The 23775-nt window shown below is 36.9% G+C and overlaps 1 long non-coding RNA gene across 2 annotated transcripts in view; it reads left to right on the top strand.

The window, feature by feature from the left end:
* The window catches only part of LOC122331820, a 33654-nt gene that overhangs the window by 3318 nt on the left and 6561 nt on the right, over window positions 1-23775 (top strand). Inside the window, exon 3 of one of the 2 annotated variants that reach the window (XR_006248297.1) lies at window positions 36-589. The exons of the other annotated variant lie outside the window; for it this stretch is intronic. This is a non-coding gene — a long non-coding RNA (uncharacterized LOC122331820). Of the gene's footprint in view, window positions 1-35; window positions 590-23775 lie in introns of those variants that run through there. 2 annotated transcript variants of the gene reach the window in all.

The raw sequence follows: 23775 nt of genomic DNA, 5'->3' as shown, positions 1-23775 counted from the left end.
TGTCCTGATCTTTCCCTTGTATTTTCCCCCTCTAGTCCCTCACTGCAGACAAGAACTGACAGTAGCCCTCCTTCCTACACGCCCTTTCCGCTGACCTTTCCTGTCTGCTTTTCTCGGGTCCAGGCGAGAGTGATGAAGCTTCTCAGTGCTCAGGCCAGTATGACTAAGACAGAACAAGATTACCTGTGACATGGGCAGGGGAACAGAGGCACTAGAGTGTTTGTTCAGTGACACGGGTGTGCTGCAGTGCATTGTGGGGCCGGAGTCGATGCATGTTCCAATGAACTGCCTCATTCGTCTCGATATGACCAGTCCGTGCTCTCTCTCTCTCTCTCTCCCTAATGGGTAGGAACAGCTGTGAAAAAGAGCAGCTCACACTAACATCAGCCATTATTTCATTACTCTGAATGTTGAAGTGTGCAGAGAGCCGAAGTACGTTAATGACGACAGCACCATGTCAACATGGATTGGATGTGGCATTTATTACAGATATTGCAGGCTCTATCATACTGATGCATTACGCACATGATTGTGCGAAATGCTGAAAGTGAACATGCGTTTTTATATTGACTGACTTTATTTCATGTTATGTAGACTGGAAAAATTCCACCAGCTTGTTTCACAGTAGAAATGTTTCTGACACTTCTTTAGTGATTGGAAATAGCTCTTGGATTCGCAGAGATTCATCTGAATAAATGACAATCTTGACTGGTTTTGCTACTGGTTTGTGCTATAGTGTGTTAACAAGTCTTTTTGGCAGTACTCTGTGTAGCCCGACTTATGATTATTAAAAAAATTATGTGGAATAAGAGCTCATTTGAGCGACATGAAAAGCAACCAGCATCCACAGTTTTTGTTTTTATGTGCTTTGGGGTTTTTAAGTTCATTAAATCTCGATAAAGGTCTGTGTTTGAAAACAAAATCAAATATTGTAACAGCAGTCCTTACATCAAACAGTTTGTGGGAAATTTGCTCATTCACAAAACAAGCAGAATTAATTTTGTGCAAATCTTTTATAAAGCTGTTATAACCCAATACTGACTGTTTAAAATGTTAAATGTACACCCACTTTAATATATATATATATATTAGGAGAAATGCATTCTGCCATAGCTTTCAAGATACTTTTTTCACTTTTGTATAAATTTCTATTTATTAGAAATATTTTTCATTTTAAAAAAATTGTTTTTTATGAAATCATTTTTATTTTCATTAAATCATCAATATTGTCAAAACTGATGCAAAACTGATTCATTTGCAGATTTCATTCTTACTGATACAAATAGATGTATATACATGAATATGATGAATATGCAACTTCCAGCACTGTCCTTTGGGTCACTGGAAATCCTTTTAAAGCCATGCAGATGGTAAAAGTCTCTAAATGTATCCCTTTTAAAGCATCACTCCTACAGCCAACACGGTGCTTTTGAAAAAAATCACCACCTTAGATAGTAGTTCTTTTTATAATATTTCAAGGCCTGCTGTGAGCCATATTCCTGTTATTATGCATAATCCATAACCCACCTCCATCTTTTTCATGGTTTTGTTCAATAAAAGGCTACTGATATTTAGCCATTTTCTTTACTGAATATCTGTCAGTTTCTCTATTGAAAGGCTGCCTTTAGCATCTATATATAAATGAGTCTGATTGGTGTCTTGTAGTCATGACCCTAACCCAGCCTATTCAGGATTTAAAGTTCAACTAGTCATTCAGATAAAACTTAGACTTGAAAACATGAGGTCCTTGAGACCTCATTCCTAGCATGTACAAAGCTCTCATTCTAAGTTGCCTCACCTCTTGTGTAGAGATTGATCATATATATTTCAGGGTCAACATCCAGCTTGTATCTTAAAGAGAGGCCATCGAGAGTACGCTTACAAAGCCAAAGGGTTAAATAAAGGGAGCACTTTTTGTTGCTTGTCGCCCAGAGGGAAAGCCACAGATTTTCCCTCCATTTTCTTCCGCGCTGCGCAGCTAACAAAAGAGCTATTGGAGATCGGGTTTGTTGTCATTTGAAAGCAATGACCTTGCCTCTGCCTCTTATAACAGGTCGTACTGTTTTGGCACAGAAGCACTCATCTGGATGCCTCGTCTCAGCGGGGCGACCCACAGAAATACCTCCATAATAATAGAAGCAGTGATTGTTCACAAACAATCAACTGGAAGGCAATCCGGCTGATAAGAGAGACGGCTTTAGCAAGGAGATGGGTTATGAACATGGCAATGAGAGGTGCTAGATCTGAAATAGGAAAGGCAGAGGCTCTATAACCTGTAATCCCAGAGACAGCCAAAGCCCTCGGCAGTCAATGAGAGTGGCAATCACTGATGGATCACCTTTGTGACCTGCCAGTCATGGCATAAATGGGTACAGCGCTATTTCTCAATGTGGTTTATGTAAAGTTAAATGTGGGTTGCTTGTCACCTGGTGGTTTAGATTTGTGGCTGAAAATACAAAGGGCACGGAGGTCAATGTTTGGAAAGGGACAACTAAAAATGATGTTTTATCAACCTAGTCTTTCAAAGAGTCAGTTAGGCTGCGTTTAACCCAGGATGCTGTGGGTCAGGATGGGAAATGTGGCAGCTTTGCGGTTAAAGGATCTGTGCTTCAGAAGCTGTGGTTACATACGTTTAGCTTTTTTATAGAGGTTGCGCTTCAAATAATCGTTATCCTTCACTTTGAGTGACTGGGCTGTTAATTTTCTGTCATGCTCTATTTTTATCTGTCAGTGAAATTTTGTAGTGCTTGGTAATTTTTAATGTGACGTTCAAATCACAAGAATGTGTGAGCGGAGAACTCTTTTAGCTTGGCCGATTGCGGGTCATGTTATTTCTTTCTTTTTTTACTTGCTTTATGTGCAGTATACATCAGACAGTCAGTGACTGTAGGTGCTCTGTGAAAATGCCGTTTGAGACTTAAATGACTGAAAGGCTTGCAAAATCCTAGGTAGCTTTTTGAACAGGCATTCTCAGGTTTTGGTAGCTCAAAATGGATTTGACTAGCCAGAATAAAAGAGGCATCAGCTGAACTTCACTGTGGACAAGACACCATGATCAAAAATGTTTTTGAATGTTAATATTTTTCCTTCAAATAAGTAGTTATGGTTCAGGTTGTATTATGGATTTTGAGTCAGAGATTGAGTCTTTTTTATGAGCAAAAAAAAAGGATGATCTTGTGTTATGTATCCAAATAAGAGGATTACATTTCAGGATTCTAGCAATTTTCTTTATTCTTTTAAAGTGCAAAAAGGTGCTCAACACATGTTAAAATAAACTGATGTTTTGCCACGCAGGACCTTCATTAGTGTTCACTCTATTTTTATATTCAATTCGTTTGCATATCAACACACATGTATTTAAATTTTAACATTAACAATTCACAAATAGATCCCCTCTATCTCCTCTGGATACATTTTTGAATTGTTAATGAAGTAACTGATCTGTCACTTATTCATGAATTCATTAAAGAAATAATTATTATTTGGATACCTAACAAACACATTTCAAGAATAGTTTTTTTTCCTCATTGGTTATTTGAAAAAAGAAAAAAAAAAGTTTCCTTTTGTATTTAAACGGCACTTATTTAAAGAACACTACTACTTTATCACAACAACTAGATTATAAACCTTTTAAAAGACACGTGAACTGTCTGTCAGTAATAGAATAAGAACAAATGAATAAAATACAACAAACTTACAAGTAAAAAAATAAAGTCTTTCATTATTTTTCAGATACAGAACACTGCATAGTGTTCACTGTCTAAATTAAATGTAGATTAATTTTGGAAAATGTGTTTTGTTGTTTGATTACCAATGACAGATCCAATATAATCATACAAATGTGATTTCTTTCTCCACTGCATTCACGACATTACTGACTTTGTGTTTACAAGAATACTTGCTGAGATTGATGTTTTGAGATAATTTTGTATTTGTGTCCATACAAGCTCATGAAGTCATGAAAGAGGAATCAATTCTGTGTTCACAAGCTGTGTGAAACACTGCTCTCTCTGTGCCACTTTAAGTGTCTGTGCGCAAAAAACAGCGCATGACTGCATTCTCTTTTACCTCTTCATGTGCTTTAGTGCCTTAAAAAAACACATTTTGGTAGCCTAATGTGGTAGATACAATCGCCCCGGAATTTCATTGTCAAGCTAGCGATTTTGTGAGCGCTGTGATTTTAAAACCCTCGGCAAAATATCCATATGTAATGCAATGTAAAGATTTTCACGAGAGAGAACTTTTTACTAGATAAGGAGCAAAATAATTACATTTACATTATTTACTATTTACAGATATACTGGTTCTGAATTGATTGCTGTGACCGGTGGACTCTGATGAGTGTATGAATCTGTAAATCAGGATTGCAAACTTGAGTCAGGGCTGTTGCTTAGTGCACCATCAGGCTCCTTCAATATTTCATTTTAAAAACACTTTTCCAGACAGGTAATTAAGTGTTCCGCTCAGCTCCTGGAACAGATATGGTGCCGTAAATGATTCTAGTTGAGTTTGGACAGGAATTTAATTGATTGAAATGCACTGCTCTTTGTCACTCCTGGAGACGCCGCTAGAATGAAGAGTTTATGTTGTCTGGCTCGTATTTTGTTGAGGTAAAAATGATGAAACTATATATACTGTTCAAAATGAAGACGAAAAGTGTTGTGACACTTTGTGTTTCACAAATGTTAGAAGAACATGTGCATAATGTGATGAACTACATCTGTGGTGTGTGAAAAATCACCTAAACACTAGTCTTTTGGAAAAATGGCAAAGAGAAGTAAAGTTAGTTTTGAGAAACTAATATCATTTGTATGCAAATGCAACTGGGTTTGATATTTTGCCATCTAAAGCAATGAAAATTCATTTTAAGTGTCCGAATACTTTTTAGGCCACTGTAAATTTCATTTCACTTTGGTTGTGTGTATTTGGATTAGAGTGTGTATTCTGCAAGCTAAATGTGTGTTTTTCCATTACTATGAAACAAAGTATTCACTAATAGGCAGAAAAACCCATAAAGCAAAGTAATGTGTTGAGGAAATACGTTGATGTTATCTTCTTTAAAAACAATAAGACAGCAGCATATTTGGAATGAATGCAGAGAGGGAGGGGCGGGCTTTAAAAGTGTTTTTGTGACTTGTTGATAAGGCAGCGCCTGTCACTCAGGTTGACGGACAGCTTTGAGATGTAACTGTAAATCTGCATGTGTGTGTGCGTTTATTGGAGAGGAAACAGCTTTGAATGACTTGTTTTATCTACTGGCTTATATCCTGCTCATTTTCACTATGGAGTCTCCTCAGCTCTATCACTCCATCTCCCTTTCTCTTTCTCTCTCTCTTTAAATAGCTTTGTCTGGGATGAATGAAAGAGCATCTATCTCTCTCTTTCTCGTCCTTTTCTCCCGGGGTTCTGGGCTGATTAGCTTATGAACTGTGAGTGACATTTGAGTGTTTGATATTGAGGCTTTTGTGCACTTTTGTGTTTGTGGGTGTTAATGCTTTTCGCTCGACTGATTTGCATTGCCAAACCGAGAACGTCTCCATTCTCATGCATGAAGAGATCTTATCGAGATATAAATGTCTCTGATAGCTATGGTGAATTTGATAATGAAATGAATTAATAAACAATTTGACATGTAAATGCTCTTTCTGTAATGGCATCGGAGGAGATGGTGCGTGCACGCACACACAAACAGAGTGACATCTGTGCACTTTGAGCGCCAGCTATTTCTGGAGGGTTGGATCGGGCCCGGTTGCTGCCAATGATGAGGTATTGATTGGTTGAGAAATGTCAGTGTTGAATAACAGCCTGGAGCTGTGAGGGAATCGGAGAGAATGGCTCGCGATTCTCTCGCCGGCCACTGGGGGAGGCTGTGAGCGTTTCGTTGAGTAGGGAGACTCTCTGGGAGCTGGACCACAGAGCGTATGGCCCACATTACTGAAGGGCCACGACAAGCTGCTCTCAAAGGAACAGATGCTTTTCACAGAGCCCTTCTCCTCGAGGCCGCAGCTGATGTGGCCGCTGATTGGTCTGTGATTTCTTCCAGCTTTGCTTCTGAACGTTCATTTACCGGGAGAGGGGAAAACAGGACAGTCGTGAGAGCAGACATGCTATGGTCACACACCCTGTCGGAGGAACCGAAATAGAGGAAATGAGAGGGAATTACTTTTGTCCTCTACTTATGTCTCCAAAAAGCCCACAGGAACATAAGTCTCCCAGCTTTGAGTGCGTATGTTTGAGGAGAAAAGCAGGAATTTCACGCACGAGGCTGATAAACCTGTGATTTTTAAATTGCCTGCATATTCGGTGAATATTACAAAAGTGAATATTAAAACAATACTTAAATGCACATACCCAGTTTTAATGAACTATTTATTTGTTCTTCAGTCTTTTTATTTTGTTATTTTACCAAAATTCTTTTTGTAGCACGTAACGCTGTATAATAATATTGATTATTGTAATCTGGACCATTATATCTGTACTTATCTGTAATACAGTATTCACAGTAAAAGTTAAAAGTTAACATACACCTTTCAGAGTTTGCTAAATTTGACCTTTTACATTATTTTACCCAAATAAAAGTGCATGTTTTTGTTTTTTTAGTACTGACCTATAAAAAGATGTTTACCATAATAGATGTTTTCTAAATGTCCACGAGAGAAACATGCAAGTGTCTTCTGTACCTTCTGAAGGGCAGTGCTAAAACAATGCTTGAAAACCAAAGAATTGTGAGACCTGAATCATTTTTTCTGAAGAACATCAGGTAGTTTAATTGTTCAGGACAAACAAGGGACTCATGAACAACTATCACTAAATAATAACATGCTGTCTATCATTCAGGTAACAACACAGTAGGAATCAAGTGTACGTACACTTTTACACAGTCATTTTTATAAGTTTAACGGTAACGCTAATGTGTCATTTGTTAACATTTAGTTAACTAACATGAACTAACAATGAACAATACATTTATTACAGTATTTATATTTGTTAATGTTAGTTAATAAAAATACAACCATTCATTGTTAGTTCATGTTAGCTCAAAGTGCATTAACTAATGTTAACATTTTAATAATGCATTAGTAAATGCTGAAATTAGCATTAACTTAGATTAATAAATGCTGTAGAAGTATTGCTCATTCTTAGTTCATGTTAACTAATGAATCTTATTGTAAGGTTACCAATTCAATTATTATTTTCTCTTGTGGACTACATATAAACATCTTTTATGTGAAATATTTTTTACATCAGAAACAATAACATGCAGTTTTTATGACCCTTTTTATTTTGTAAAAAATAACATTTTGGAGATTCTGCAAGGTAAACCTTTGACCTTAACTGTACTTTAATATATTTGTTTAGTAAATGATAAATTTTTATTTATATAATATAACACTAATTTTGCAACATGTTCTAAAATCAGAACATGTTCTCCATTCAGAATTTAAATAAAAATAATTATAATAGTTTTGTGTCGTATGATTGTTATTTGAAATTTTATTATATTTTAAATCTTATTATTTATTTATAATAAATATTATTTTTACTTTTATTTTGAGGCAACCCAGACATGCTTCCATTAGATTCACCCTGTAACTCTTCCATGCTCCCCATAAACCTGAATAAATAAATCAGAATCCCCGTGACATCTCAAACTGTGCAGGCGGTGACTGACATTGTCATCCGTTCATTCCTCTTAAGGCCCCAAAAGGCAAATGCCAGAAGATACAATATTCATGCAGCCAGTGACAGGCTAACCCAAGGCCTCTTCCTGCTCTCTCTCCCTCTTTCTATTGAACAGGCAAACAGCCTTTTCAAAGATGAGCATTTGCAGCTAAATGTCCCCTTCACGCACAGACAAAGCCTCCTGGGTAATATTTTAGGTCTGATTCAGTGGAGAGGCTGCTTGTTTCTGATTTGGCTGCTGAAACCGAGCTCTCGTTAGCTAGGTGCTTCACTCCTGGGGGACAATTCCGGGTGCAGCCAAGATTCACTTCACTGCAGGGCAGATCTTCTAGCAGCTTGAGCTCTCAGCAACATCCTGTTCATTCCTAAAGGCAGATTACGCGTTTCTGCAAATCATATTAATGATGAATTATATGGAAGACTCTCCTGGTGAGATGACACAAGTGGGCTGTATATGAGAACCCGCTGGCCCCAGTGTGTCTCTTTGATCAGAGCTGAAGGTGTGCGCTATTAACATAATCAATGCTGGATCTGCATCCTTGGTGCACTGCTGGAGATGCTTTTGTTCCTGACGGTGGGCTTTATGACGGTCTGCTGGTCAGTGCATTACAAGGGTCATTTGTCGCTATTAAGGGCACTTACCCCAGATTGTCTCACAGGTAGAGCCATATTGCTTCTCTATCACTGCTAAATTCATGCCAGTTTTCTTCACCTTCATGCTGGATTTGATGAATTTATCTCCGCTTAAAGATTATGTGAAATTGACCCATTTAATTTCCATGATCACATTATGCATTATTTATTAGTTCATGTTATTCAAGAGTTTTTCGGGTAGTTTATCAGAATGCAGTTGCTTTCTCTGCCTCTGAAACAAGTTTTCTTTTCAATAATACGATGGCCTAACATGTCACAATCCAATCAGATCCCGCCCTACATTCTGTCACTCAGAAATATATTGCATTATGGAGGTTAAATGCATTTGGTGTCATTGTCTTTTAAGACGAACTAAAAGATTGACAGATAAATACACTTCCACTCCCAGCAGCCCTCTAGAACAAATATTATAATATCCACAAACTTTAAAGTGGGTGAATTTAGATGCTTCATTGGGTTTAGATGGCACTAACAAGAAAATGCTGTAAGATTCAATGTTATGACGGCCGAATGTTACCGCAAACAGGAGCGAGTCTTTATTGAGACTTTGATTGGATTTGACATGAAAAGCTAAACGGACACTGCGGCAAAACTCTTTCTAGCTTCCTGACTGTGGCTTTCCAAAATTAGGCTGACAGGTCTTTGACAACATCTATTTAAGAAAAAGAGGAGGATTAATGAGTTAATTAATCATTTTATGTCATTCTGAAAAAAGACCCAGGAGAGGCGTCTCACAGCAGACTGGCCTTTTTCTCTTCCTCTCTATCTCTCTTTCTTGGTCTCTCGTTTCCTTTTCTTTCTTTTTTTTTCTTTTTTTTTAGGCGTAGCGTAATTGTATTCAACGATATGCAGCAGCTTGCTATTTTGGCCATAGTTCTTAATTATGATTGGTGTTATTGCTCTCCAGAGCAGAGCAAATTGCTGTTATGTTGTTTGCCTGGGCCTAATCTCATTGGCACGTTGTCACAAAAGTAATTATCTGTCATTTAAATTGATGCCATAAGCTCAAGACAGAGGCACACCTGCTGCCACCAGCCAGGCAGAGAGGAGTAAAGATCAGGACTCCTCCTCCTCCTCTCTCTCTCTCTCACTTCTCCTTTATTCTGTTTGAATCTTAAACCATAGACATCTGCAAAGTGTGCCAGCGATCGTAAAGTATGTTACTTTTGAATTATGATGTACAGTATGTCAATATCACTGTCAAAAATAGGCACAACGATGCATATATTGGTACCATTGGTTTTCAAACTGTGCGCAGCTCATTTTGCCTATTTTTGATACAGTAAGATCATTTTTGCTATCATTTAGGGCTACACAATGAATAGATTTTTTTAAATTGCAATTACAAATTCCACAATTATGTAATCATTCAAAGTGGCAATGAATCAATAATGTCCACTTATATTATTTTGTGTGCTTAAGTTTTTGTTTTTTTCTTTCTACAGGTTATTTTAAGGGTTTTTCCATTGTTTTAATTGTAGTTTTTATAATATTTTGTAACTTTATAATACCATTCTACAATATACTTAAAACTAAATTATTTAAAGAATAAACCAATACTATGTATAATTGACATTTGAGGCTTAGTACTATAGAAAAACAATAAAGGGTGTTTTCAGCTTGTTTATGTAAAATTGTGATAATTGTAATTAGCAATTGCAATTACAATTTCAGGGGAATAATTTCCTGAGATTTTTGTCATAATCATGCAGCCCTATCATTTAACGCTCACTAAAAGTAACAAATAAATGCACATTTTTGCATTGCACATTTTAATGATGCAATGCTTGTTATTGGTAAGAATTTCAATAGGGCATGTGCAAATTGGAATGTTTTTTTCTCTGCTTTCTGAAAATGCTTCCATGGCTAGATGGACGGATGGATAGATGGTTTAAAAAATAGGCACCTGGTTGCAGAGTAAGTGAGTGAAAATCAGCGCAGGTTACTACATTTTTCTCTGATGCTTCGTGCAGGAGAGTTTTTGGCATGAACTCAGGATAAGTTGCCCATAATCCTCTTCAGACCTGCAGCTCTGTGAGGGATCAACTCCTGATGGATAATCTAACACAGGGTTGGTGAATGCTCTTTTCAGCCAATGAATAACATTAAAAATTCAAGCAGCAGAAGAAGGAGACAATGATGAATCTGACCTTATTAATTTTAACTTTGGATAAATAATGCAGGGCTTTCTGTTCAGCCCCTCTCCCTGTTTCTCCACCTCCTCCCCCTGATGGCAGCGCCCCCGTCAGATCTCTGATGATCCATTAACATCCTGTTCACTGAGTCTCCGTCTAAAAACAGCTAAGCGACTGCAGGGTTTTTGTGGAAAGGACAGTGAAATCAGGACGTGCTGTTCAGGTGGACAGATCTTTTCATTAGAGGTGGGAGGTTGTTTTGTCACTGTTTTCTCACACACAGAACAGCTGCTGTGCAAACATCTTGTTATTTTACAAATGCACTGACCTTGCTATGCCATTTTCAGATTTCTTATCTTTTTGGAAAACATTCCAATTAACGTTCAAAGTCACGATCACAACAAATGCTTTTTTCATTTTTAGTAACGCATGAAACACTGCAATCTGCAGTAGAAAAGAAAGGGAGTATTTTCTTGGTAGAAACATATATAGAGAAAATTTGCACATGTTATATTTTCTGAAGAACACCAGGGCTGTTTGGCTATGGAATATAATATATCAGATTTGTGATGTAATTGACAAACAAATAATTCTTAGATCTTTTTGGTGAATCAAAAGTAATAATAATGCTTATGAGCCAGTTATTTTAATGAGAACTGGTTCTTAAGGGTTATTTACTGTATTACTTTAGATTCCCCAAAAAATGACTACAAACAAACAATATAGAATACCCAAGACATTGTCACTTTTATAAAAAAAAATGTAAGTAAAAGAACCAATCGCAATCTGTAAATTCAGCGAATCACTGCAGCAGCCGCCTCGGTTGCTATAGAAGCAGTCAGCGGGCTTAGAGGGCTTAGAGGGGGCTTAGGACTTCGCACATGCACTGGCCGATCCAGTCTGAAAATAAGCTTTTTAAAACGCTATTTGAGCAAAATAAACAATATTTATGAGACAGTTGTCAGATTTCATTGGTGATTTCAAATATGAGATATGCCCCTGGTTTCACACAGGCTTAAGCCTAGTCCTAGACTAGCATGTAAGTCTGAGCTGATTCAGCTGAAAAAAACTTGCACTGACATGTTTATAAAAAAATACTTAAATGTCCTAATTGAACTATGGCCTAATTGTGATTTAGTGTAAGCCCTGTATGTGAAACCTGGGCCAGTTTTGGAGAATTAGATTTTTCCCTGTTCAAAAAGATAGGAGCTGCATTTACCCAGTTATGCTTACTTTCATATTATGCAGAATTAGCTTTGAGAATTTGAGAAAATTGACATTATCCACAAAATATGCTGAAATAAATTGAAAGTAAATTAAAATCTAAAATAAATTCAAACAAGAGGGTGTGAATAGGAGTCTAATAAAGTGTGTAAATCTCTTTGAGAATTTGGACTTAATGCAAGTCTATAAGGTTCCCCTTGCAACCGATCACTTTCTTTTTGGAATATTTTGATAAATTTTGAATTTGAATTTATTCAGCTCCCTGTACAGTTTTTACTTCATGTTAGCTTAATTCACCCTGGTGAAGTCTAAGCTGGCATAAATGTTTCTGTCAGAAGCTTTGAGAGCAACACAGGAATGTAGTTCACCCTTGACAAATTGGGTTCTGAAAGATGATCCCTTTTGAAAATAAGACCATCAGATTGACGGAAACGAGACGAGCCCCACTGCTTGAGACAGTGGCATAAATAAAATGACAATGAGGAGTAAGAAAAATCCCCATTTCTTGTTTCCTGTTTTGTCCGGCTGAGGTTGTCAGTGCTGTTGTTCTGTCCTGATGACCATTTGTGGGATTGGACGGAGGCAGCCGTGCCTGACTCGAGGGCTGATGGTCCACTGATTGCACAGATGTCCCTAAGAAGGCGAGATGCCGTGGAAATGATGGATGACGTGAGTCCTGCCCCTCTGCCCTCGGCTATCAAGCGCTGTCTGGAAAACAACGGAAAACCTCTCAATCAAAGAAGACTGTCAGGAAGTTTAAAATGAAACTAGTTTAAGATGTAAAAGATGTGTTGGTGTGTTACCTATTGGAAAGCTGGAACTCCTGCGAGTTTTTACAGAATGTATCCATAAGATAGAGAGGGCTGCGAGATGGGGCCAAAAATATAATGCAGTATCGATATTTAGCTTGATATTCATTTACCATTTAAACAGGCATTTTGCTTTTCACATATTTGAATGTAAAAATTACTAGTCTGTATATAGAAATGTTCTTCTATACAATATAGAAATATATTTCTGCCATGATTGATTTTTTTTTTTTTTTTTTTTTTTTTCAAATTAAAATCATTGAATATATTAGTGTGACACTCAGAACATCTCTGGAGTTAAAGTTCATGTGTTTGTGCACTAGTATATTGAGAGAGTAGACGCCTGAAACATCATGTGTGTTTTGAGTTTGTGTATCAGATGAAAGCGTGCCACATTCACACAGAGAGACACAGAACAGGCTGATTTATTAACAACATGCACTGACTGACTGTTGACACGTTTTTTCTGCTGTGATAGACTGTTGGAGTTTTCTGGAGTTTATCATCATTACCAACATAAATTTAACAAAATGTTGTTTATTGTCTTGCCCATGTAGTTTGTTTAATTCATATTACCAGTCAAAGGTTTTTGAACAGTAAATGGCTGCATTTATTTGATCCAAGGTACAGATTATTTACATTTTCTGATTTGCTGCTCAAAGACTTTATTATTAATATTATTATTATTATTATCATAATAATGTTGAAAACGGGTGAGAATATTTTTTCAGGTTTCTCTGTTGAATAGAATTTGGCTTGGCTTGCAGGCTTGGTGAGCAGAATGAAATTCTTAAAAAATAAAAAAAAATTATGTATGTATATATGTGGAGTGTATATAGCGTATAGGAACACAATGATGGGACGTGTTTGAAAGCACTGTGATATTCAGAGCAGATGGGCAGCAGAATTTCCTTTATCTCTCTCAGTCGGGATCCATAACAATTCTGCCAGTGTTTGACTGTGGCTGCCGGGCTCCCAGCAGAACATCTGAATCTTGACTTATTGACCATCTTCTCACCTGATCAATATTTAATGCCCCCTTTGACAAGATCACATTCAGCAGAGTGAGAGATTTTACACTTCTTGGCCGCCGGTCCAGCAAAAAGACGGGATCTCTTTGGGTGTTATTACATGAAGGAACAGCGTCTGAAGGCCTCTCTGTCCTTGCCTCGCTGACTCGTGTGATTTCTTTTCAGAGATGATGGAAAACGTCAGAGCCACAGGGTTTGTGGTTCAGACCACACAACCGCAGATCTTTTACACAATTCATGCCTGCAGATAGGATACTGTATTGTTAATTATGTGGGTGAGAAAAAAATGCTCTCATTTGGATAAAGGCCAGGAGGGAAAAAAAAACCTGTAAATGAGTGTTTTTCCTTGCATCACGTGAGATCCTGCAGAATAACGGCTGATGAAACTGGACTTGAGGGAAGAGTGAGATAAGGCAGTTTGGCAGTCAACACATAGCTGACGCAACACTTTTCCCCTTCTATTAGTTATGAATGGGCAAACACACTCAATATAGTTTACCTAACAGAGAAGATTTCTGGCATCATTTGCTCACTCTGAGGTCAATTAAAAATAATTGCAGTAATTTTTTTTTTTTAATTTGTAACACAAATGGAATGTATAGAATGCTTTCTGTAAATATTGTATTTTAAAACATAAAAAGTACTTCCAAGCTCAAATTTTTCCCCCTTGATTTATTAAAAAAGGTTAATTTACATTTTACAAAATTTACAATTTGTACAATTTGTTAGAGAACTTAATATTGTTTTGGGAGTGTCCTACATTAGTTTACATAAATGCAAAATAAAAACGTTTTGTTTTAGTTTTCTTACAATATATGTTTAATATCACATAATTTTCCCCGATTCTCAAACGATTAATTTCGAAGCATTTCTAAGATTCAGTCTGAGCCTACTCTGCTGGGATTGGTCAGATGGCCAGTTTGTGTGATTGGTCTACTGTGTACAGCAGTCATTAATAAAACAATGTGTTTGTGGGTGGGGTTACATTTGTTTACATTCACACACAGCTACATAAAAAAAATTCAGTTGTGAAATATAATAAAATAATGAATTTATGATGTTGTCATTTGTTTGTTTTCATTTATGATTTGTAATGGTGTTGAGATATTAACACCATTAACCATTATAAGTAAAAGAAATGAACTAAACTGAATTAAAAAAAAAAAAAGGAAATCAACAAATACCATTGTAATGTTTATTCATAATATTTGAGTCCAAGACATGCACATCACATGGCTGTGGTGCTGTTGCATGCATTAGATTCAAGGTTTTGCAAAGAGAAAGTGTGTCTTAGCAGAGCAAAAATAGATCAGCTCCTATTTTGTTTTGGAGATCATTAGTTTGAATAAAAAACAGCATTCTGGCTTCTCTTGAAGCTGAAGACTTGAGAAGAAAACAAAATATTCAGGAAAGTGAGATTAGAAAAATGTGCTCTTTTTCAGTCTATTGAAGCATGAGGGTGGCGCCACAGGGAGGTACACTCCGGTCATTTAGCTGAAAACACGAGAGACCTGGGCATTGGTCCAACCTAAAGACTATAAGAAAGATTCAACAATTCAGGGTCCATAACCAGACACCGGTGGAGTGTTAAAAGCTTATCCTGTGGTGTCATGGGCTTTGCGAACCTTGCTGGGACATCCAACTGAAAACAAGCTTCTGATGCTTTATAGCTGGTCTTTTTTTAGTTGGTAGACCATCTTGAACCTGAACCTGCAGCAGACCACCAGCTACCAGCTTTCCAAACCCACCTTGACCATCTTAATCTAGTTTGACCTAGTTTTCCCACAGGGAGCAGCAGGAGAGCCACGGGCTGTAGAAATGTGTTAGTCTAGCTCTTTCAAGGAGGTGTTTCATTAACAAACACGCTGCTATACGTGACACCGAGCTGTTTTTAAACATTCACAGCTGAGAGAATAAACCCGTAAGTGCAGCCATATAATCCCGTTCTTTCCACAGCTGCTGTGTGTTATAGTGTCATGAACTGTCTGCTCATCCCTAACCTTTCTATCTGTCACCATGTGTGCTACAGAGATATTAAAACACTTAATATGTTAATTTATTGAATTCAATTATTAAGTCAATGTTGATGTTCATGTTACAAGTAATAACAATAATATGTGTTGCTTCTGTAGGATGGTTAGGCTACTGTTAATTAGTTTGCTGTTGTTACAGCATTTGCTGTATTCCTGTTAGTTTTGTTCGTTTTAGTTGCTGCATGGAAGTATGCTGTCATATTTAATGTATGCAAGGCTGGGATTGTTGTCTTTAGACAATTAAATCGGCACTTTCATAATCACCTCTGACCAAACAGGGGAATACTGTTTTTCATGGTTGGAATTAATTAAACTCGCACCATGGGACAGGATGACACAGTTTGATAATATATTTTGAGTGATATGGGCCATTGACTGCCTTTCCATCGCTCAGGAACAATAATGAGGCAGGCAATAATAATAATAATAAAAGAAGCAGAAGAAAAAAACTGAAATATCTGTGGATCCATTCACGGCGCAGATTGTTTGTGGGTATTAAATTGTGCGTACATCTCTGAAAGCCGCTGGAAAAGGAGCCCATTGTCGAAATGTTTCTTAGCAAATTGCTGTCACTGTCATTGTGGCTGGTTTGATAGATTCTGTGTTTTTGAAATGAGGCAGAATAGATCTGGCTTGGTCAGCTGTCCACTGCAGGGATTTTATTCTGGACATCTGAAATGCTGATTGTTTTTGGCACATGTAGCTAAGGTGACAGCTTCAACAAAAAGCTTGTCTCATTTTTATCAAGGGTTTTATTTATTTGCTCCTTTAAGGCATGAAAAGGGGCTTTGAGAGCGGCTGCAACGGGCGGCAGTGAGCTTTGCTGATGCTGCATATTCAAACATGCAGAACTCCCCAGCTATTTTCTTCCCTCAAATAAAGAATTAAAATAAGCTCCTTTAAAGGCTGATTTCAGATATCAGCACTCCCACGGCATTCCCCGGCTCAATGCCTTTCCTGTGGTTTATGTATGAAGGTTGAATAGAGGACACAAAGCTGCACGGGAGCCGCTGTGTGTGTGTGTGTGTGTGTGTGTGAGAGAGAGAGAGATTATACAGACTTGAAAAACAGAAAGGAAAGCTGTAGGAATGGGCAAACACAACTTTGCTAATTAATTAGGCTAGTTTACGTAGTTATATTTATCATTTTAATATGCTGTAGCTTGCCAGCAGTTTTGTAAACATTTAAATATGATGTGTTTTGTGTTTTATGTTAAGTAGTGTGTTCTTTTGTTAAATATCTGTGAATATCTGTTGCATGTTCTTATTTTGTTGTTGCTCTTGAATTATCAATTTTTACAACAGTTCCTGGTCCTTGAATCTGATTGGTTAATAGGAGTGTGATATTTTAGTGACAACAAAATATTGTTTCCCCTTTTGAATCACTCCACTTCCACTGTAATCTAAAAGAGGGGCTTTACCTCGGCAGGTTATTCTGGAATTGACATGAGATATAGTTTGCTTTGGTTAAATGTAGGGCAGTCTTTGGTCTCATTAATCTATTATTTGTTCCAGACCAAATAGTTTTGTCTGAGGGCAAAATCTTATCACGTTGTATTTCATTTAACTTTAATTTTTTAATTTTATATCAGAGTGCTGCTCTTGAACTTTTGACTTTTATGATTGCTGTTGTTTATTAAATATTGTTATTAAATAATATTTTATATAAATAATAGTAGTACCTAATATTGGCAAAACTGTGTGTGTGTTCATGTTGGGGGTTTGTAGATACATTATTTTGCCATTAAATGGTGATGAGACAGTTTTAATGAATGAGGCAATGGCAAAGAGTTTGTATACTGAAAGAACCACTTTCCTTAGCGGACATTCAAACTAATGTTTTCTTGTGAATATGAGACTGAGCTGATGAATGAATGCTGTTTCAGATGCTGCAGGTAATCACACTCGCTCAGTCAATCTCTCTCATAATACTCAACTCTACATAATACAGTAGTTCTGCACAAAAGAGGGTTTTCAAAGACATTGAATCATAGCTTTGCTGAAATAAAGCTCATTTAGAATTGCCATGAAGAACCATAAAAATCCATGATTTTTTTTTTTTTTTTTCGATTATTAAAATGTTCCTTATGTGAAAATAGATTCTTTTAAGATCTGTTAATTAAGATGTTCTTTGGGGAACTTAAAATGGTGGTAAAAAGCCTCTTTTGAAAACTTTATTTCTTATGAGTGTATGTACAAAAGCAATGTTTTTGCCCCCTCTCTCCTAAGAAATGTGACTGAATGGGTTTGGTAAACATTGAGTTTTACTCATTCCTAATAAGCAGGAATTAACATTGTAACGCCACTGAGGACTTACTTGATGTCTCAATAAAATAAAAAAAGCTTGCTAAACTAACCTATGAAGCGTTTATATCATCGGGAGAGTGAAGTGGCGCTCATGTGCTTCAGGGCTGCTTTGAACTTTCTGCAGTCAGGATGGCGTGATTGATGCTCTCGCAGCTTCCCGTGTGTGTTCCTCAGTTGCGTTTGCTCTGAGGAAACTATTGATTGGGACGAGAGAAATCATTCAGGCTGATAACGATAATGAATGAGCTGGAAGCTCGCTTTGGAAGTTCAGCACAGCATCATGTAACGTAAAAAATAGAGAAGCGGAAGGAAAGAAAGCTGGAAATGTTGTGTTTGAGTATTTTAGTGGATTAATATGGACACAGTGTGCACACAGAATCAATATTTGCATGTCAGTCGGTTCTGATGTTTTTTTGTTTTTTTAAGCTTTAGTGTCATTTGGCACCAGATTACAAAAATAATTACCAAACAAGGCCAAACACTGAATTTCTGTGATGATTAAATGGAAGCCGTTATATTAAGCGATCTGACAACACGTGCTCCAGCGAGCATAAAAAGCTTTGGAGAGAGCATAACTTTTTCAAATTAAACCGTTATGAGACCTTAATTATTTCATTGGAATGGGGTCAAGGATGAACTGCAAAAATGTAATTATATTAGATCAGCCGGAACTCAAAGGTTATTTCAGACGTTTGGCAGCATGGCGCAGCTGCTTAGCCAGTGAAACTGCTCATAAACAAACCTGTGTCAACTCAGTGAAGATAATGTGAATCTGGGCAAAAAGAGGATATTAGCCAAACACATTTTAGTAACATCTCATCTCTTGATAACCGTGCCGTGGTTTGGGAGAGGGCAGACATTTTCCCGGAGAACTTCTGCCGTCACTTCTCTCCGCCAGCGCGGCTGTTTTTCCCTCCCAGAAGGTCATTTGGTTAATGCACATTTTGGTCTTCACAGGCTCTTAACTGCTTTTTAATCAGTGATTATTAGAGATGTGGAAGGCTGTGCAGGCGCCGGAGTCCCCAGACGCAGAAGAGTGCCTGTCAATATGTCATGTCAATTAGCCCACCGCGAGACGCCCCCCTCCACAGCAGATCTACTCCAACACTTACCTCCGTCTGCATGAGGAGGGAAATGATCTCATCACTCTGTGTTCGGCATGACTTACAGCTATTTTTGAAAAATAGTAGTATGCTGTGTGTATACTGTGAGCACACTGACTCTTTCTGTATGTGAGGAACATCTATGAAACCCACTCTTTGACTAAAAATTTTTTATAAATATATATTTCTCTAAGCACTTGGATCTCAAATGTCAGACCATATTTATAAATGTTAATAATATACTGTACATTGCACAACATTCCACATAGTATTTTATTTTTCTTTGTTGTTATAAAGTGTACAATAAAAAAAGGTGCATAAGCAATTTTCACTCAGAAATTGCTAGTAAATGTTATAAATGCTTTAAGAATGACACTTTAAGAAATATTAAGCTTACATTACACTAAAAACTGATATAAAAAAAATTAAGTAATCTCATAATTTCTTCGAACTTCAAAAAAGTCATTTTTACAGTATATATTTTGGGTCTCAAACTTATCAAATAATCTTCCTATTGTAATGTCATCTGAGAACTATGCAATTCCACAAATCTTAAACGTACGAATACTACAGTGCTGTGGCTTACCCAGCATTCCTTGCAGCTCTTTAAGTTCTGACCGAACTACTCTAGGCTAAATCATCTGCAAACACTCGTAATCTGCTTCCATCTACTTTGGCAGAGTTTGTTTGTATCGTGGCTGTCGAGGAGGACGTGTCTCCATGCACTCTGAGTGCTTATTTACCTTAATGTATTCTAAACATAGACCTGACACACTCACCCTTATCAAACATATCGTTAATTGCCAATTAAGCCCGAGCTTCAGACTGATGCTTAATTACTGTTAACGAGAGCCGAGTTGCCGCGAGGTCTGCTCGCCTCCCACACACCTTTACCGCTCGTAAACACGCAGCTGATCCGACTGTAAAGAGCATCATGAATATTCATAGAGAACCGGACACGCCTCTAAAGACGAGCTCCTGACGGGCCGCCGTTGCTTGAACCGTTAGCGATTAGCGGCCTGCTAGTTTATATGTATCGTTGAGAGCAAACCGCAGGAGCAGGACCACACTGAGCTGACAAAAAAAAACCTCTCATGACACCTGCATATGCAAATCCCAGCACCCTGGTCCTGCTGGGACCATCTCACCCTGAGCTCAGAGAGAGAAATAGAGAACGAGAGCCACTTTTAGCGCTGAAACAGAAGGATTGGATGCATATGGGGATTCTACAGTATAGGCACGATTATTAACGCATTGATTAAAAACGCAGCGGTTCATTCACGTTCAGTTATTTTTCACAGAATACGGTGTGTATATACTCCGTAAATTACATTATGTGATGCGAAAGTTATTCGATTTTTGGTTACTGGCATATTTTTGCGTCTTACAAACACAATCAATGAAAAGCAGATTAGCATTTTTTGCTGACTGGGTGTCATTTGAAGAAAAGCTAGATGGGAAGCATTGGTAAACATGACAGCAAAACAATATTTAGCTTTTAATGAAGGCAGGCTGTTTGTTTTCTCATATATTGGAGATTAAATCTCATCAAGCCCCTTTGCGGTTTGAATTATATTATTAGAGCTGGTGGCGGGATGAATGATCTTTATCTGTGACAGAATCATATATTTGACCTGTCATCTCGTCTGAATGAATGATTCTATAGGCTTGCTTGCGCCACATCTGTAGTTAATACCGTTCAGCTATTTTGGTGAACTCTAAAAAGATGAAAGTTTAATAAGGCGAGTTTGACAGCATATATATGAGAACCATGTATTTTTATCTATCGATCAGAGGAAATATTTCTGGAACTAATAAAGATATGTGTGGCATTAGGTTTTATACCTCGGCGGATTATTTGCCGGGAGTTATTGTTCGGCTTAAGCAAAATGTGAGTTTCTATTATACTACAGCGGCTAAGCACAGCTAAAGCCTTAATATCCATTTATGAAGATATTCATTTCATATTCAGCAAAATTCATGAGGTAGAAAATGTTATTATAGAGCCCATGAAAGCCAAAATGAGCCAATTGAGAAAGAAAGTTTGCATGTGGGTCCACGTATGTGAACGGCTCATCTGAACAAAAGAAATCATGGTCATATCTTTCTTTTATTAAAGTAATTGTATTACTTTATTTTTGTCCACTTTATATCCACTTATGTTTTAAAGGGTTTTTGTTAAAGGAAAAAAAAAACATATTTCATTTCACACAAAAATGACTTATCTTAGGCCGGGAAGGATGTTCTTGAGTTCTGAGCGTTACGTTATTTTATTTTATTTTTTTAGATTTTAAGAAGATAAAGGAGTACATTGCAGTGCCTTGGAGTACCCAGTATGCATTGCTACTGGTGTCAGAATGACCTAAATCTATACTCTAAACTATATGAAATGGACAACATATCAAAAACTGCTTTTTAGGATGTTTTGATGCTGTGTTGGTCGGGAAAACAGTTACTTTCAGCATTTTTGATGTGCTCACCCTGTGATAACTATGTAGTCCAGTAACAGGACCCTGTACCTGTGAGTGTCATTGTGTCAATCTCTAAGCCTTCATAAAGAAGACTATGTATAGGTATTTATTGTCAGTCCTTTAGTTCCTACAAATGCTAAATTAATGGACTATTATTTACAATATATATTTTTTCAGCTGTCAATAATTTTTATTGCTTTATAAAAGTTTTAAGGGTATATTTTTACTCCACTGTGGAAGCTGTAAAAAACAGACAGTTAATTGTGGTCAGAACATAACAAATCATGAATACAAATATGTTAATTCTTGAATTATTTTCACTTTTCCAGTCATTATTGTAATGTAATAAAATAAATAACAGAAAAAAATTATTTCTTAGTTCTACATGTTTTAATGAATAATGTTGTTTCAAACCAGGTAACAGGTTTGTGTTGCCTGATAATATTAATAATAGAACATTTTTGTCTCTCAGAAGTGTACATTTTATAATATAGTTGTAGATTTATCTTCCTTATCAAAATCACTAATATCTGTTAAAAAAAAACCCTATATTTTGTATACTCATTTTTATATGGTGAAAGTTTTTTTTTTTTTTTTTTTTTTTTTATTTTAACACATACATACATTTAGATCATGATAACCACATTTAAAATATAGCATGTCAGTATCGTGGTAATTTAATATGGCTTCTAGGTTGTGTATTTGTAAGAAACAGTAGTATAAACATTTATAGTATAAACGCATTAATGTTACAGCTTAATCACAAAACACTGTAATTATATTTCATTACTCATTACATTTAATACGTCTACATTAATGATATAATGAAATTCACCACAAATTTCACCTAATTCTGCCACAATACCATGGTGCAGTTAGTGTTACAACAGTAAATCTATGCTAAATGATGGTGATTTGTAGATTAAAAGGTCTGAATAAATTGAGACGACTTTTTTGAAATCAATATTTGGTATATCATACTCTTGTCTATCACATTGCTAATAGGTGACTTTATACCACTCCTGGTGCAAAAAAATTGAGCAGCTCTGCTTTGTTTGATGACTTATGGCCGTCTATTTTAACCATTAACCATAAAATGACCAGGTTTTGGCCAGAGCTGCTGGTCCTGTCCTTGTGGTCTTTTCCAAACCTCAGCCTGACTTTATCTGGATGAGGGGCCTTTTTTCTAGCTTTGCACAACTTCAGCCTACTAGACTTGTTTCTGACCATCCTTACTATGCACTTCACCCCAGCTGATGCTTGTCATCCTGTGGTTTTTGAGTGATATTCAAGAGAGTTTGGTGGTCATCCCAGTCGGTGGAGAGTGGTTTTCATCCTCTGCCGGTCTGTAGTTTTGTTGTCCCCAACATCCCGATATATCCCTTCGCAAGTGAAGCCAGAAATGAACCCTTATTTTCCTCCCTCAAATTCTGTTTACTTACGAGGTACTAGTACTGTTTTTGCCTTCCAGCTGCAAGAACCTTATTGCAAGTGGATAGTGAAGGTTTTTATAATTTGCTGCATTAAACAAGATTTGACTGAGATGATCACCTAATTAAGTAGAAAGAGATGGAATACAACATTGAATTTTTTTTTTTTTTTCCAATGACAGGCTGCAATTGAAGGGACCTGAAAACTCTGTGCTTAGGAAAGCATTGAACCAGTTAAACTTACAGAGCAAAAGTCAGTGACTTGCACCATAAGTAATGGAAGTGTGTCTGCTCACTAATAATTGATCAGCATCATATTTATATGAGGAAATAATGTCCAACATCTGCAGCCTGCTCAGGAACCTTGACAGATTCAAGCAAGCACCAGGGAAGAGTTTTGGGTTTTTTTTTTAAGCCAGATGATATCCTGTCTTTAGTAGATGGAAGACCTGCTGGTATTTGCTGCACAGAGATCTCATTGAGACAAGGACAAGGCATGCATGACAGAGACACAGACCACTCGGTGAATTGAGACAGCTGGACAGGCCCGGTGATGTCCCCTTATGAGTCAGACCTGATAGGACAAATATGGCCAAATATAGTTCAGGTCTGAAACGCAGAGCCACTCAAACTGTCAGATTTATTTATTAAAAAAGGTTCACAAAAGTATCAAGCAGCACTACTGTTTTCATCATTGATAAGAAATGTTTCTTAAGCAGCTATATAAGTGGTTTATGAAGGATCGTGTGACTCTGAAGACTGCAGTAATGATGCTGAAAATAGTTTAAACAGGAATTAATTACATTTAAAGATTTAATATAAAACAGTTGTTTTGAATTAAAAATGTCACTATATATATATATATATATATATATATATATATATATACATACATA

The sequence above is a fragment of the Puntigrus tetrazona genome, unplaced genomic scaffold, assembly GCF_018831695.1.
Source record: "Puntigrus tetrazona isolate hp1 unplaced genomic scaffold, ASM1883169v1 S000000002, whole genome shotgun sequence".
NCBI classification, from domain to species: Eukaryota; Metazoa; Chordata; class Actinopteri; order Cypriniformes; family Cyprinidae; genus Puntigrus; species Puntigrus tetrazona.
Note: the sequence above shows the minus strand (reverse complement) of the source record. Positions and strands in the feature narration are given on the sequence as shown.